Genomic DNA, 17,985 nt, shown 5'->3' with positions numbered 1-17,985 from the left:
GAGCAATTTATGTAGCTAAATGCTTTCTGTACTTCCTTTGCTTTGAACATGCATCTTTAGTGTAGCTCAGCATCATTGGAATGATGTTATCCTGTTTTCACTAGCTTGTTACCATTGTGGAGTAAGTTAAACATTTAAAAAAAACCTAGGAAATTAGTACACAACTCTGTGGAAACAGGTAAGATTGCTACACACAACGTGACTGACATACAACCACAAAAACTAGGATATGAAAAATTAAGCCACCTAATGGTACATGCCCTCCACTCCTTCCACAGGTATGTGCCATGCCATTACTGGAGTCAGTACACTAATTGTCATGGGGATACTAGTCTTCCATATCTTTTATCAAGCTACACACTCCCCTCACAACAAATTACTACACAAAACAGTAACACCTACTAGTATTGGGAAGGGGTACTTTGGTAAAGGTGTATGCAAGAAGGTGGGTTGAGAGGGCAGAGAAAGGTGGTGGCTTATGATAGGGGTGGGGTGGGGTAGTAGGGTGTGTTCTGTTAAGTGTCTGCTTTTTTGGTTTTTGTCATACTGGGTATGTATTTCTACCTTACCTGTTTCACAACAGTTTATTGGGTATTAGTTAAAACAGGACTAAGAACTTATCTGCAGGGGGAGTATAGCTATTCTGTGCTAGCTCCCTAAGCAGATACTCTTATGCTGCACTAAAGCCAGCACACTCCTGTAGTGTAGACAGACTATGCCAACAGAACCGTTTTTTTCCATTTGTGGGAATAGTGCCTCCTTGGACAAAGTTAGCATGTCAATGGAAGCATTCCTTTGTCAACATAGCTAAATCTGTACGTGGGGTTATGTTGTCATAACTATGTTAATCGCATGTAGTGGTTTGGTTTTTTTGCGTCCCTGACTGACGTAACTGCGTTAACGTAATTTAAGCATAGACCAAACCTAAGGGTGCTTCTGTGTGGTTTAGCTTAATCCAGGAGGACTGGTTAAATAACATTTAATTGCTTTAGTTAGGGAAGTGCTAAACAGTTTAAAATTTCAATAACTAACCCAATGTAGACCAGGCGTAATGATAATAAGATGAAAATGACTGAACTGAATAATGGCCACCCTTGCTGGATTCAGAACTAAATAAAAACCCATCTGACTTAGCTTTCCAGAGATAACCCTCTCAGATGTATGTGAACATGTATATTTGTGTGTCCATATAAAAATCCTGACAGTAGAACAGTACCCCCACGATGGCTCTGCCCATGGTTCCAGTACAGGTAATGTTGACATTTACATTTATTTCTCAGACAGAAAGAAAAGAAATGATGGGGGAAGGAGTAATAGTGGTGTGCACAGAGCCCCTGTCAAGGTCAGGGAGGATGGGGTACACTGTTTTGGGGGGAAAGGAACATGAGGGACAACAGAGCCCCTGGGCTGTGGCGGAGGAATTGTGAGGAGTGCATAGCACGGAGAGGATTCTAGAGGGTCTCTAAAATAAAGGGGGAGGGGAGGGTGGGACACAGGACATTTTTGGGAAAGGACAATGGATAGGGCCCTACCAAATTCACAGCTGTGAAAAATGCATCACGGACCGTGAAATCTGGTCTCTTGTGTACTTTTACCCTATAATATACAGATTTCACGGGAGAGACTAACATTTCTCAAACTGGGGTCCCGACCCAAAAAAGGATTTTTTTTGCGGGGGAGGGTCGCACAGTTATTGTAGGAGGTTGCACTATTGCCACCCTTACTTCTGCACTGCCTTCAGAGCTGGGTGGCCAGAGAGCGGTGGCAGCTGACCAGGCTCCCAGCTCTGAAGGCGGTGCCCCACCAATAGCAGTGCAGCAATACCGTACCATGCTGCCCTTACTTCTGCCCTGCTGCCTTCAGAGTTGGGTCAGGACTCCTACAGTTACAACACCGTGAAATTTCATATTTAAATATCTGAAATAATGAAATTTACTACACCTCTACCCCGATATAACACTACCCGATATAACATGAATTCGGATATAATGCGGTAAAGCAGCGCTCCAGGAGGGCGGGGCTGCGCACTCCGGCGGATCAAAGCAAGTTCAATATAACGCGATTTCACCTATAACACGGTAAGATTTTTTGGCTCCTGAGGACAGCGTTATATCGGGGTAGAGGTGTATTTTTAAATTCCTGTGACCCTGAAATTGGCCAAAATGGACCGTGAATTTGGTAGAGCCCTATGAATAAAGCTTCCTGCTAAGTAAGTTGCAAGGAGATGTTGGGTCGTCTTTTTGAGAGGCGCTTCAGCATTGTGACTCTTGTATTTCCAGCAATATAGAGTTGTGTGCTTTATCTTAGATATTAAAGACCATTCTTAGGGCTTATCTACACATGAAAGTTAACTCTGATTAAGGTAGGGTGTGCATGAAGTGAAGTAGCTGTTTCTGATTGTCTCCATGCATAGAAAAGCTCGTAGTGTTCCCACTGAGCGTTTGTCTAAGCTTATAGTGGTGCCGATGGGAGAGCTTCTCCCAGTGGCATAGGTATTCCACCTCCCTGAGAGATGGTAGCTATGTCAATGGGAGAAGCCCTTCCCTCGACATAGCACGGTCTACATGAGGAGTTGGGTTGGTATAACTGCATTTCTGAAGGGTATGAATTTTCCATACCCCTGAGCAGCATAATTATACTGACATAAGTTGGTAGTGTAGACCAAGCCTCACTCTTAAACTGTTGTTGGTTTCTTTAAAGGTGACCTGAAAAGAACATTGGGCGTGTGCCTTCTTTGCTGCTTCAGGGGTTATAAAAACCTGAATGGTGTTTGGATCGTGTTTCCTTATCTCTTGGATTTCTTGGATGAATCATTGACTGGAAGCTTTCATAGCTTTTAGGTGAAGGGGTAGGGGTGTTAGAACCATTCACAAAGAACTTTTCTCCCAACAATTGTCTAAAACTATTTGTTTAAGACTGTCAGAATAAAAATCGCTTCTCTCAATCAGGTCTCACTTCCTTGGTATATTTAAAAAAAAAATAAAAAAAATAACCAAACTCAAAAACGACTAGTTCTCCAGTCACCTATAGTCTTCTAGGATAGAGAAGACTTGAATTTCTGATGTAAAATAAAGTAGAAAAACTTCTTTTGGGGCTTTCTAAAACTTAATTTGTAAGCAATAAAGAGTACAAATCTAGTTCCTTTTTTGTTAGATTACCTTCAAAATAAGCTTTTTAGGTTTTCCACTTTCTCACTGCATTAGTTGGACCACTATCGGTTGGATGAAATTTTTTTTTTGATAAAAGGGTACTTATAAAAGTACCTCCTACTCTGATTGAAGGCATCTGAATTAATACACAACAATATGCACACTGCAACCGTGCCCCAGTGCCAGATTTCTGGCAAGGAGTGTGTGTTTTCAAAAGGGGAACACTTAGTTCAGATGGCACCTTATTATAAATCCTGTTTTAGAGAGTTTTTAGACTTAGATCCATAAGACTGTCTTTAAAAAAAAAAAAAAAAAACCCCAATGCTTCTGGACACCATCTAACAAATATTTCACTGCAGAGCTTGAAGCCCCAAAATTGCAGGCTTGTCCCTGTGCATGTGACATCGAGAGTAGAAGTACTATTACTACTAAAAGTACATCACTAGCCCTATGACCTGCTGAACACCCTAGACTTCCATGACAGTGGAGGGTGCTTATCGCTTTTGCAGGTGGCAGTCAATAGCTTCCAAGGTCAGGTGTGTAAAGTCACATTTTACACATTTTGTGTGTGTGGTTTAAAAAAAAAAAAAAAAGGGGGGGGGGGACTAGCAAATTCTCTGAACTTCATTTGGCAACAAATCCAATGATCACTATTTTTGTTTAGATCGGTGACAAAGTAATTGCAAGTCACACAGTTGCCACCTTAATTTTGATCAGTTTGCTTTTGATTTTTTTTCTATTGCACTTTCCTTACATCACCTTCTGATACTTTCTTGCACTCTTTGTTGTATGTAATCTATCTTCAATATCTCTTTATTCCTTTTCCATCCTTATACTTGCTTTCCCCTTCCTGCTCTGCTGCTTGTGCATCAATTTGAAATGGACTAGTCAGTTTCACTCTTTGCTTCTGCTAGGCCACAAGAAAGTGACCTATTAGGGAATAGAATAGGTTCCAAACACCTCACTCTTCTGATTATAAAATCAGTCATTGTTGTGGGAGTTTTTAAACAATGCAGGATACCTGTAGTACCAGGCTCAACTTAAACATTTGTCTCCAAATAAGTAACAAACGGATATTTCCTCTTCAAACTAAATATCCTTTTAAATATCCGATTTAAAACAAGTGTTTTAAAAATTAACAAAAAACCCTACTGTCTTTCCTCTCCTTCCATTTTCTCTCATTAGAGATACATTATTATGATTCTTTGAGGGGTGTTAACAAACATGTGGACAAGGGTGGACCAGTGGATGTAGTATACTTGGACTTTTAGAAAGCCTTTGACAAGGTCCCTCACCAAAGGCTCTTGAGCAAAGTTAAGCAGTCATGAGATAAGAGGGAGGGTCCTCTCATGGATCAGTAGGTGGTTAAAAGATAGGAAACAAAGGGTAGGAATAAATGGTCAGTTTTCACAATGGAGAGAGGTAAATAGAGATGGCAAAGTTTGCAGATGATACAAAATTACTCAAGATAAGTCCAAAGCTGATTGCGAAGAGTTGCAAATGGATCTCACAAAACTGGGTGGGTGGGCAACAAAATGAAAGATGACATTCAGTGTTGATAAATGCAAAGTAATGCACATTGGAAAACACAATCCCAACTATACATACAAAATGATGGGGTCTAAATGAGCTGTTATCACTCAAGAAAGAGATCTTGGAGACATGGTGGATAGTTCTCTGAAAACATCTGCTCAATTTGCAACGGTAGTCCAAGAAAAAAAGCTAACAATGTTAGGAACCATTAGGAAAGGAATAGATAATAAGACAGAAAATATCATAATGCCACTATATAAAGCCATAGTATGACTGCAACTTGAGAACTGCGTGCAGTTCTGGTCACCCCATCTCAAAAAAAGATATAGTAGAATTGGGAAAAGTACACAGAAGGGCAACAAGCATGATTAGGGGAATGGAACAGCTTTCATATGAGGAGAGACTAGAAAGACAGGGACTACTCAGCTTGGAAAAGAGATGACCAAGGGAGGATATGGTAGAGGTCTATAATATGCATGGCATAGAGAAAGTGAATAGGGAAGTGTTATCCCTTCACGTCACCCAATGAAACTATTAGGCAGCATGTTTAAAAGAAACATAAGGAAGTATTACTTCACACAATATAACCAACCTGTGGAAGACTCAATATTGGGCTTGAGGAACCATTGTTCTGACACAGCATGGCCGTTCTTAACATGCATGGAGATGATTCTGATTGTGCACACCATTATTAACTAAGGCTGCCTTCACCTTTGAACTTGACCTACACAAGATCTGGTTTTAAGCCTTGATAGATGGTTGTGATGTGTCATATACCTGAAAGCTTCTGCTTCTTGCTTCCAGTTTCTCTGCCTCTGTGGTAGCATGTGGACAGCAGTTTTTACAGATCTCGCCTTGACATTTGTCTAAGGGCTTTTTGTCAAAATTTTGGACAGTGATGAGCACTCTTCTCCTTCCTAGCCCTTCCTTCCCCTGGACTAGTTTTTTACCTGGGTGTTGGAAAAACCCTGGAGTCTCAGCTGTCATGCCTCCCTGCTGGCTCCTCTGCACCTTCCAAGTATGGCAGAGCAGCCGAAAAAGCACTGAACGCAATCCAAATGGTGCTCCATCTGGGAGACTGCCTTCCCAGGCACGGCAGACAGTCAGTTTTGCCCAGCCTGCACCCAGCATCCATAACAGCTGCAACTCCCATTTGGGGAAAAAATGGACAAGGAGTCTGGGCAGAGCAGGGAGAGACTCCAAGGACAAGGAGGACTCCAGTCAGCTGACGTAGGAGTTCCTATGAACCTCTGGAGAACACAGGGCAGACTTGCGAAGTCACAAATTCCCCACTGCCCAGTCCTAAAATGGGTCCTGGGAAAAGTGAGCATTCTTATGAATTCTGCTTCTCCTTTCCAATTTGGTCAGGAGAGCTCTGAAAGCATTTTCCCAGTCTCCCTTCCTAGGGGAATGGGACTAGGAGGTGAGGCTCCAAAGCGATCTCATAAGAGGCTTTCAGGCTCTCAGCAAGGCTAGCTGCAAAATACCTCACCCAAGCTGGGAGAGAGCTTGTATGCTCTCTCTAAGTGAGCTAAAAAAAGCTAAAAAATAGAGCAAAAAAAGGGAAGAAAGCATAAAAGATCTAGGAGGTACGAGTCCTCTGACTCCCTTGTATCCTGCACAGAGGATGTTAAATTGTCAGGCTCTGACTCCAATCAGGACCATGGAAAGACTCAGCAAAGGTTCCTCCCCCGCTGAGAAGTTCAAGGCTGTGTTCAACAAGGTTGGATCCACTGTTCAGATTCATCACTAACCTGAACAAAATCCCAAGAGTAAGTCTGAGCAAACGTCTCCCCTCAAAATCCTCCCCTGAGGTAACGATTCCCTTACACTCCTCCATTGAGGAAGTAATTAGGGATGAATGGGATAAGCCAAACAAAGGCAAGCACGTTCACAAAAATGATCCTAGCTTCTATAGGATCCAGGACCCCAAAGTCCCAATTACTGAGATACCCAGGGATAACGCTGCCATAGGTTTCCTGGCTAAATATATGGTTATCTTCTCAAAAAGGGAGTTCTGTCCTAAGAACCCCACAAATAGGAAAAGAGGCCAATTTCAAAAAAGACTTTGAGGTCTTCTCAGCCTCCATCAGGGCATTCCTCACAGCTACTTGCTTTGCCAAGGACATCTCTCTCCTGGCTGGAAATCTGAGTCCTCAAGGATCACACTGACTTTGGCTCTGTTTTAAAGAGAGTTTCCCTGCCAACAACATTTGTTGTGATGCCTCAATGGATGTGATGAGATTCTCAGCCAAAGCCATGACTTCTAGCTCAGTGACCAGGTGCCACCTGTGGCTCTGTCCCTGGAAGGTGAATAGCCACTCTAGCAGGTGCTGTGCTCTGCCAAATTCAAGGGAGCCTTGGTTTTTTGGAGAGAAGCTAGCCAATGCTGCAAAATCTAGACAGTCCCTTCCACACCATGCATTTGAGAGAGAGAGAGTGCAGACCGGCCTTTAGACAAGTGTTCCTTTCAGCCTTCATCCTTGCACAAATACCAGTGAAGGGATAGCATGTTTTCCAGAGAAAAAAGATGGAATTTTGGCTTGGGAGGAAACGCCCAAGGAAACTTTGCTGCTCCCAAGCCTCTTTATGAAAAAGACCACAGTTGTCTCCACCTAGAGCTGAAGCTTGGGGGCAGGATTTCCCATTTCCTGGAGTGATGGGTTGCTTTGACCATGGACCAGTGGGTCAGGGAGGCAGTTAATCCATGATACTCCCTTGAGTTACAGGTGCCAGCCCATCCATTTTTCCTCCAGTCCCATACCTTGAATGACCCTATAAAGCGCAATCTAATACAGAAAGATTTCTCACCTGCTGGATATGGGAATAATAGCCTTCCCTCTGAAGAAAGATCCTTGGGGTTCTACTCAATCTTCTTTATTATTCAGAAGCATACAGGAGGAATTAGAACTATTCTAGATCTCAAAAGATTCAAATGAAGAAAAGAAAGTTCTGGATGGGAACCCTAACCTCTATTGTGTCATCCCTGACCCAGGGGGATTTTGTGACTTTACTGGATCCTGGTGGATGCATACCTCAACATCTCTATCAGACTGTGCCATCACTGGTTCCTAAGGTTTGGATATCCATATCCGATGCTTCCATTCAGCTTGTCCTTGGCCCTGAGGGTCTTTACAAAGATGATGTTGGTAATAATACCAAGACTCAGGCCACAGGGGATTCATCTGTACTGCTTCCTGATGACCTCTTAATCAGAGCCCCATCCCCCAAAAAGGCACACAGAGCTACGTCCCCAACTTTGAATCTCCTGTAGATGCATGGCTTTATTATCCACTCAGATAACTCTTGGGAGTGGACATAGACCCCTCAATTGTATGGATAAATCCATCTCTGAAGAGGTTCCAGAAGGTTAAAGATCTCCTCTTGTCATTTTGGAACTGCAAGAGGCCCACTATTGCACTGATCTTCAACTTCTAGGCTTCCTAGTTTCATGCATACAGATGGTTCCATGGGTGCAACCATACATCAGATACTTTTGAGGCTCCATCTTAAAGGTATGGAACTACTCTTTGGAATGTGTGAAAGATAAGTGAGGGTTCTGGCCCAGGTGATCAATTCCTTAAAATGGTGGTCAGCCATGGCATTTGTCCTCAAGGGTATGCCCATATGTGTTCCAGAATTTTTGATCCTCACAACTGATACCAGTCTGGAAGGCTGGAGAGCACACCTGGGGTCCCACACAGCTCAAGGCATTTGGAACCTGGAGAAAAGGATCCACAGCAGAAACCACCTAGAACCAAGAGCAGTCAGGCTGGTACTGCAAAGGCTCCAGTCCAGCCTGGAGGGGAACCAGATTCTGATTCAGTCAGATAACATGAGCATGGTTGCATATGTAAACAAGGAAGGAACAAGAACCTCAGCACTACACCATGAAGTAATGGAAATCATATGATGAGTGGAGCATTCTCTCCTCACCTTCACATAAAGGGAGACCTGAACAAGAAGGTGGAAGGGCTCAGCAGGCACAAGGTGAGCAACTCTGAGGGGTGCCTGAATCAGGAAGTCTTTGAGTTAATCATCCAATCATTTGGCCTGTCCTCAACTGACCTATTTGCAAACCACATAACTGTTAGAGACCAAAGTACTTCACTAAGGAAGTGGACCCCAGATCCAGGCAAACAGATGCCCTATCATACAGATGGGCACAAGGCGATCTGTCTGTTTTTTTGCATCCTTCCTGTTATTAGGGAAGGTGGTCCAGAAAATAAAACTAGAACAGACTACAGTAACATGGATGACACTGCGTTGCCTGAGGACACCCTGATTTTTGGACTTAATAGAGCTGAAATTGGGACTGCCATTGCAGCTCCCAAAGATTTAGGACATCTCATAAGGTCTTCTGCTTCATCTATACATGAACTGGCTGCATCTAATAGCCTGCCTAACAAAAGGGAAGTGCAGTATTGTTGGGTCTGTCCTCCAAAGTCATTAGAACACTTCTTTCTTCTAGAAGAGTATCTGCCTTGAAAGCGTACTCCTTTATCTGGTTCAAGTTTTGCAAATGGTGACAGGAGCACAAAGCAAATCTTAGAAATCCAGGCATTCCATCTATCTTGGATTTTCTCTAATAAGGCTTCAGCAGAGATCTCCAGCCCAGCACCATTGGATGTCAGGTGTCTGCTTTTTTTGTTCATCCAAACTTGCTTTCTAATAGCCATCACATCCTCCAGGTGAGTGTCAGAGCTGGCAACATGCTCGATGCAGGAACCTTTAGTGTGTGTTGCATAAGAACAAAGTGGTGTTCGGAACTCTAGAATCATTTATCCTGAAGATGAACTCTTCTTTCCACAGTTCCCAAGAGATGGTTCTACCTTCCTTCTGTCCAAGGCCACAGCATTCCACTGAGGAGAGGTGGCACACCTCTGATGCCAGAAGGGCTCTGAAAATTTACCTCAGAGTCCACAAGGAAATTGGGGGCCCCGTTTGTATCCTTCCATTCAAAATGCCAAGGAATCAGAACTTCCAAATCCTCTACTGTGAGATAGATTAGACCATGCACTGTGAAAGAGTACAAGGCATTGGAGATTGTGTCAGGGCACACGCCATGTGATCCCTGGAGACCTCTTGAGCAGAAAGAGCTAATGCATCCACTGTGGAAATTTTGTAAGATGGCCACCTGGTCAAATGCTACCATTTTTTGTCAAAACACTACAAGGTGGACTTCCTGTGCTCTGCAGAGGTATCCTTTTGGCAGGAAGGTACTGCATGTAGTGACCTGGAAATTGTTTTGCCTTTGGAGCAAATATTCTAGATGGGGAGGGATACTGTTTTTCCTTTCCTTTCTGATCTTTTCTATAACCCTCTCTACATCTGCTTGCTACTTCCTAGTGGTCAAGAATTGTGGGAGATGCTGGGCTGCAGAATGGAAAATTTCTTACTGATGATTTCCTTTCTGATAGCAGTCTCTCCCACAATTCTACCCACCCCTGGATGGCTCATGAGTCAAGGGTTGAGTATAAAGTGAAATTGTTACCATGAGATCATCTTCCTTGGTCTAATGAACGTTACTTTATCTCTAGAATATTTGTTAATGATAGGCATGTTTTACAGTTTGAGAATAACTCTCCTGGAAGCAGCCAGGAGTTGAGGGGACATGGCCAGACCATGCAGCTCCAAAATGCTGATCCGCCTGCACGAGCTGCAGAGAGAGGAAAGCAGCCCCGATATCAAGAACTGTGGGCGATGCTGCTAACAAAAGAAATTATTCGTAAGAAATTTTCCATTTGTCACTTTGAGGCACAAGCAGGTGAGCCTTGTTCTGAGACCAACTGCTGTTGCCTCAGTATCTATATTCCTTTGAGTGGCAAACTAAGAACTCTCCCAATTCTAAGGACTGGTCACTTAGGAGACCTGGCTTACAGCAATTTAACAAAACCTGTTTTAAAACATGGTTTTTGTTCAGTGCAAATCTGTGTGGCCACCCTTACTTCATAATAAGTGGCTAAAATTGATTTGTCCAACCTTAGGTAAACTAACTTTAGCCACTTTTATTTTATTCTGAAGTGCCCACGCAGACTTGTGCCAAAATAACTAAATCTCTTTTTAATGTGCATCTCTTTATTTTCATACAAGTTTTGTGTAGATCAGCACTTAGTATAATAGATTTTCAAACATAGTCATGATAGAGCAAGACCATAAAAAAAAGTAGAAAATCTTGCTCTGCTCCCTAAATCTGAGGGACTGCAGGCAGGTGAGTATAAATTCAGTCAGATGAGATCCTCAAAGACACACAATTACAGGTATTGACCAGATTTTTTTTCCTTTTTGAAGGTAAAAAGCAGTGTCTTAAATACATAGTCTTCAATCATGGAGGGTCAAAATTGTTCAAGATAGTTTCATATACCCACAACAATATGAAAAATACCCAAATCTTTATTCAAAACAGGAGATGGCAGAGAAAAGGGGGAATATTGAACAGACTAGGAACAGCGACAACAGCTTTCTTCTAGAATTGTTCAAAAGACTATCTGTGTAAAAAATATGACTTACGGGATCAGGATCAATTTCTTCCAAGCAAGTCTCCTCCCTCCCTCTCTTCCTTCATATTCTCAATCCCTAGTAGCTTGGAACTCAGCACCTTCATGTTATTACTGCTATTTGAGCTGTTTAATGGAAACCTGTTAACATTATGAAATTATAAAATGTTTTGTTTTTTTCTTATAGGAAGAAATCTACTTCATCTTAACCTAATTCAGTCCTGCTAATCTGCTAATATTGTAGATTGAAAGATTTTGCTGTTGCCAGGATATCCTGTAATGGGCAAGGAGCCACAGAGAATACAAATCGTTTAGTTTTCTTAACCTTTTTAAAACTTTTGTTAACAGGTAAGAAACATTCCTATTAAATTTCATCTATGGGGACAACTTCTCTCCCTCCTCCCCTTCTCTCCCCTCCTGCCACCATAAGGCATCGGTTTAAACATTTGGTGGTTCCTAAGTGCTTTAGTCTGTCATCTTTTCTTTCTCCCTGATACCTCTCCCCGTCAGAAAGGCTTACTTACATTATTTTTGTAGGACTCAACTGTTTTCCTTTAGCTGTTTTCCCCTTTTTGCAGTTTATCTCTTCTGTAGCCAAGCCCTTCCTTCTTTCCTTTGCAGCTTTCTTCGAGTCATTTTTCTCTTTTTCTTCCTAGCTGGCTGTTTTCCTTTGTATCCTGTACCGCTGTCACCACTATCACGTCTGGATGACCCCTATCCACGTTGTCGCAAATGTAGCATTGTGATGACCTTATTATTGGTTTTACAATGGATATTTTAAACTATTGGGGTTTGTGCTAGGAAGTTTCACAGTTGCCACTGGTATCTGGCATGGGGTACCAAGACTGTTAATGCAGATTCAGTTTGTTTACTCTGTTTTGTTGTGGTTCCCTCCCCACCCCCCCAATTGTGAGGTATTTGTTTTAAACTAAGCCAGGCATAGTGCTCAAGTTTTGGGGAAATTTGGGGACTTCAGGAAGGTCATTTGAATCTCTTTCAAAGCAGTGACTGGGGGAGAGGGAAGGAATTTTACCATCTTTTGGTCCAGTAGTGTAGGGAGCGCCAGTAAATCTATATTTTTAAACAGCCCATTTTAAAAAGTCAGTTGTTCTTTGACTTCATTTGAGAACACAAGGCCCACATTTCAGTACTGTGTAATCAAATCCTTTACTAGTTCTTTTGCTATTGGTTCTATCACAGAAGAAATGGTAGCTATCCAGCATTCACAGCATCCATTCTCTGTGTGCTGGAAGAAATTGTTTCTGAACAAATGTGTTCATGGATTGATGCACACTTTTGTGGACAACACTCTTCCATCAGAGGGTCTTGCTATCAACATTTGAAATAATAGTGATATTCCAGTCTACTTCTGCATCTGAATTCACTTTTTGCAGCAACCTGTGCACACACTATACTGAGACTACTGACAAATTGTAAAATTACTAAGACTGCATAGCTAAGCACCTTGCACACTTCTAAAACATAAACGAACAGTCTGCTTAGCAGAAGGCACTGTGATACTTTATTCCCATTAGTAGACTATATTATTGTATTAGGTGGTGGGAAAGCAAAAATGTTCTAAACCTAGCAAATAGCATTTCTTAATTTCTCATAGCATTTCTCATATTTTTTTATTGCTACTAGGGAACCAGCCCTGTTCACATCTGGAGTGGGTGATTCAGTTTTTATTTACACTTGTGTTTAAATTAAGAGTCCGAACTAATTCAGCATCTTTGCCAGTAGCTTTGTAGATACTGTGGTGGAGTGGGGGAATTAACAAAGAGACATTTGCTTCTTTTGTCTCAAAACTCGTAATTTCATTGATAACGTAGTAATAGTGAAGACAAGCTAGATTACATAACAAGTTGTAATAATCTAGGTATCCAATACTTTTGTTAGTAAATATTAACTAGTTTGGACTGTGTTTGTATACTTACTAGGTCAGAGCAGTGTATATTTGGGGGCTTCAGCAATAAGTCTTAATGAGGGTCTGTATACACTTATACAAAGTTGTGATCTAGCTAGAAGATCAGCTGCTGTTCAACTGGGAAAATACATATTCACTCACATTAGGAAGTAACCACGTTCTTTCTAAGCAACCTGTTGAATATTCCACGAACATAGCAGGACAGAGCAAGAGTGTCTTCTTTTAAGAGAATGGTATTCAACCCTATATCTGTGGAATGTGCCTGTTCTGTCTTTTTAGCATTTTTAATAGAGGCATATTTTACTAGTTCAGTCTGAACAATGGAACCAAATAGGAGTTTTTCATTCTCAATTTGCTTAAGAGCAGCTAGGTACATTTTAAGGGGAAAGCTTTTGAGTGCAGAAATTATGCAGTTAAAGATGAGATGTATGATAAATTGTGATTAAAGGTCAAACTTAAGACACAGTTCAGTCAACAAAACTAATAAAAGCTTCACAATGTGGGACTAGAAAACACTTTGCCTACATAACCAAAGGCAGCTCTGGAATCATAAGGATTTTGGACTCTGCTGGAAAGAAGATGCAGTACTTTCATTTGATATATCCAATATTTTAACACTGCAACCAGAGCAGTACACTTGAATATGTATTAACCACTTTGTGTGAAGCAGAACATATCCTGTGGTTTCCTAGAATGCAAAGAGCTTGAACTCTTTTTCATCGTAGTAACAGAGAATAGCATGTTTGTTTTTATCACCTCACTTCTGTGTACCCAAAAAGATTGAACTATAAAAACTCCACTATACATGACTATTTTTCTTAAGGTACAAGTTACATTTATTTGCTAAGAGTGAAGGACTCCTGAACACGTAAATCAGTACAGCTGTATCTTGAATTTGAAACAGTAGCTATGGTTTTAATATTGAATAATACTTTAGGAGCCTTACTCTAGGATCCTCACTCTTTTCTTTTCCTGTTCTGTAGAATGTAACAAAGGTGAAAATGTAATCATTTTAATTTGAGAAGCATAATATAAAAATTTACCATAGCATTGCTTTCCTTTATGTAAAAAAAAAATGATTGTTTAAAAAAATCATACTAAGGCTTCTGGGTATAAGTAATTTTTCAATCACTTAAGAAATTTGGACGAAAAGCAAGGAATTGATGTACCGGGGGTGGGCAAACTATGGCCTGTGGGCCAGATCTGGGCCGCCAGCCGTTTTAATCCAGCCCTTGAGCTTCTGCTGGGGAATGGGGTCTGGGGCTTGCCCCGCTCCGGCGCTCCAGCCAGGGAGCACGATTGGGGGCTGCTCCACACGGCTCCTGGAAGCAGCGGACATGGTCCCTCTCCAGCTCCTACGCGTAGGGGAAGCCAGGGGGCTCTGCTCTGGACGCTGCTCCCACCCCAGGTGCTGCACCCAGAGCTCCCATTGGCCGGGAACTTACTTAAGATAGCAATGATTTCTTTATCAAAAATTCTGTTTCTTGAATGTAAAATAATCTGTATGTATGGACTTGAAAAGTTATGGAGTTTTGAGTTTTGTAGTCAGTTGACATTCATGAAAGAGTAGCATTTATTTTTGGGTCATAGTTTAATTAGTGGTGACTTGAGAGAATATGCATTTCTAAATGCATTGTTAATATTTGTGGGAGTTGTAACTCGTAATCAACAATTCACTTTTTGTTTGTTTAAGTATGGTGAGTAAGTACATATGTCATCTAATGGCTTTAACTGGTTATTCAAATGAAGTTTCATTGGATTTTTTGGAAGCTTCTGGTAGCCTTTGCATTGAACTTTTTTTGCATCTTGGGTGACCCATACTTATGTTTAAAGGTGTGATGGGCACTGGCCAAAATACAATAAATGCTGGAAACCAGTAGCCATATTTACCCTAGTGATCTCAAAATTGCTATAGGGGAGTGGGGAATCTGTCAGTGAAAATGTACTGCTTATAGACAGCATTACCCCAATGTCCTTACTGAAAAAAATTGGTAATTAGTGGCAGTTGTAGAATGTATTCTCTGGCTTTTTCTTTTGTCAGCTTTACTAATAAGCATTTATCTAATTTTCAAATAATATCCATTAAAAATCTGATTATGCTTGCTTTTAAAAATTCTCACAAGCCAGTTCAAAACATATCTGCTTAATAAGCATTTATAAAGCATTTATCACTGTGCTATCTAATTACTGTTAATGGATTTTAAATACAGTGAGGCTGCCTAGCATTAGTGAATAAAATCTACTTGTGGAGAATCTTGATGTGATATACCATTGGACTGGCAAAGGGACATAAACATTTAAAACTTTGAAAAGGAGCTACTTTATACATCTCTCTAACTTAGTATATTCAGAAATGTCAGTTCAAATTCTAGTTGATGAAAACCCATGAGGATTTTTTTGGGGGTGGGGGGTAATGGGAGAGGGGGAGAACTTTCTTTACAATAGGACACAGATTGTAACCTTAACCCTGTAAAAGCTACTGCATCTCCATAATATCATGCAACCTTCTTTAGATATGCAGTAGTGGAGTTCCTCTCCTCTTAACTTCCATGGCCTCTTCTGTCCCTCCTGTGGGTTGTTTGAAAGTTATCTGCACTCTGCTAAGCTAGCAGTCGTGTTTTCCTCAACTAGTTGGTCTGCAAGGAAGGTAAGAACCTGCGGCTGCCCTGAGCTAGAGATAGTGATTCTTTAGTCTATGGGTTAGGGTCTGTCATTAGTAGTAAGTTCCAGTGTCTAGCGTGACTGGTGATAGGTTGTTTCATGCACACCTGCATGTGTATAGGAGGCGGGGAGGAATTTGTATGATATCTTGTACCATAAGATAAGTAGTTGTGTGATCATACAAGACCATTGTAATGCATATATATTATTGTTGAATGTGCAATCATAGTTTTCACACTTCCTGAGTCATGAATGTGTAGCCATGCAACTTTTTAATACAGCTTTCTGTATGGTCAGTCCTACTCTTCTAAAAATTCCAGATTATGGGATCTCTGGCTAGACAGTTGAAATAGTTCCCTTCTCACCTTGGTCGATCTGAGATGGGCCTTCTGTGGAGACCCATCTTGTTCAGTCCTCATGTGATAGGCTCTGTAGCTAACATGCACATCTTATCTCCATGTTAAATGCAGATTTTTAAAAAGAGATCCTATCAAGTTAGCAGATGCAGGACATAGAGTAGTCTCTGTCTGTCGAACCCTTTTAGGTTTCAGTGTTTCCTATTCAAGAGAGTGTCTCTGTCTCTCTCTCTGGCCTTTAGTTACTCAGAAAAATGGAGTAGCTAATCATGCTTTGCACTTGTATAGGAGATTTCAGTGCACTTTCAAATGTAGGTAAGCATTACTGACTTTTACAGCAGACCTAATTAGAGATTTGAATAAAATTGCCTGAGAGGCACCTGACTAGTACTTGAGACATGGGCCTACTACTTGAGATTGGGGTTCTGTTCCCGGTTCTGCCACAGACTTACTACCTTTGTCAAGACACTGCAAAACTTTAGAGGAGCCATTTTTGTCTTAAAATGCTCAGCTTATTCAAAGCTTTTGTTGAAAACGAATGTGTTCTGAATCTTAAACATTTGCAAGTATGAGGATATTTTATTTTTTAGAGGATCAAAATCAGCCAACTACGGGAAGGCTTCCATCTAACATTAATAAACTGCACACATCTGCCACACCTGGTCCTATAACTCCAAAACATGGGTGGCTATCTCTTGAAGTGAAAGAAAATCTTTGGCTCTCACGTCCTTTCTAAGCTTCTACCACCCAATGGAAGGTAACATACTGATGCACATAGTTACCAATCTTGCTCCCACTGAAGACCGTGGCAAATTCTCATTGACCACACAGGGAGCAAGACAGAGCCGCAGACCACTCTCAGTAAAAATTATTAACTTTGCCTGATTGCAATACCCTTTCTTCAGCTACAACAGGCATGTGAATTTTCAAGGAGACTCTGCTGTATGGAATGTTTGAAAGGATAACTGCTTTGCTAAAGGGAAGCAAATAAACATCAGCAAGTTAAAATTTCGAACCAGCCTAACTTCTTAATGATCTATAATTCAGATAGTGACACTTTCTTCGCAGTTTGTAGGTACTGTCTCTTCCTTTCAGAGTAAATTGGGCAATTTCCTGGCCAACCCAATTTTGGAAGTTAAGTTGGTTGAAACCTTTACTAGTAGAGAAGCTGTAGCTTCTCCAAACGTTTAATTCCAGTTCATTTGGGATTTTGAACTACGTTATTTTGCACTAACTTGGTCTGTTTTTAAAAAAAGTGAGTTAAGAGAACTTCTGAAAAACACACACTACAAGTTTATGGTGACACATAGGCATCTTATTGGGCTTGTGTAGTCTGTCTGAAAAGAGACAACAAACAAAGCTAACTAGCGAAATGTTATAGGTGATGTTAATCATGCTCTTAGAGCTATTTTGCCAGCTGTCGACTTCCATGGTATTCATTTTTTTTTAAACCTTCTCAATTCTAAGAGTGACTCTTATAAAGTTATCCTGAAGCAGTTGCTTGTGTTGATACTTAGTTTTGAGCATGCTTCATGTTTAAAGTCTCAAATTTTGTATCTTGAATTGAAAGCAACAAGCATGTTTTTAGGCGCTCTCACTGATACTGAGAGCAACTTTGAGTACAAATTGGGCTTTGGAGATGGTTGAAAATCTAAAGAGCAAGCTATAATGAATGACTCTTTTTGGGCTGTGGATGTATTGGGCCTAATTCTACTCCTGTTGCGGTCAATGGGAGTAGGATTGTGTAACCATACATGAAAGTTCCCCTTTAAAGAATAGGAATCTTTGGTGGGGGAGGAGGTAGAAGAAAACTATCAGTAGAGATGGACTCGTCACTTGCCTGTTTTTCAAAGTTGCTGTGC

At 41.1% G+C, this 17,985-nt stretch overlaps 1 protein-coding gene across 1 annotated transcript in view; it reads left to right on the top strand.

The window, feature by feature from the left end:
* The window catches only part of PPP6R3 (protein phosphatase 6 regulatory subunit 3), a 94,893-nt gene that overhangs the window by 24,189 nt on the left and 52,719 nt on the right, over positions 1–17,985 (top strand). Inside the window, exon 2 of the mRNA XM_029912835.1 lies at positions 11,367–11,527. The gene's annotated coding sequence lies outside the window, so the exon portion shown is untranslated. The remainder of the gene's footprint in view (positions 1–11,366; positions 11,528–17,985) is intronic.

Source organism: Terrapene carolina, unplaced genomic scaffold (assembly GCF_002925995.2).
Source record: "Terrapene carolina triunguis isolate 2854851 unplaced genomic scaffold, T_m_triunguis-2.0 Scaffold250, whole genome shotgun sequence".
NCBI classification, from domain to species: Eukaryota; Metazoa; Chordata; order Testudines; family Emydidae; genus Terrapene; species Terrapene triunguis.
Note: the sequence above shows the minus strand (reverse complement) of the source record. Positions and strands in the feature narration are given on the sequence as shown.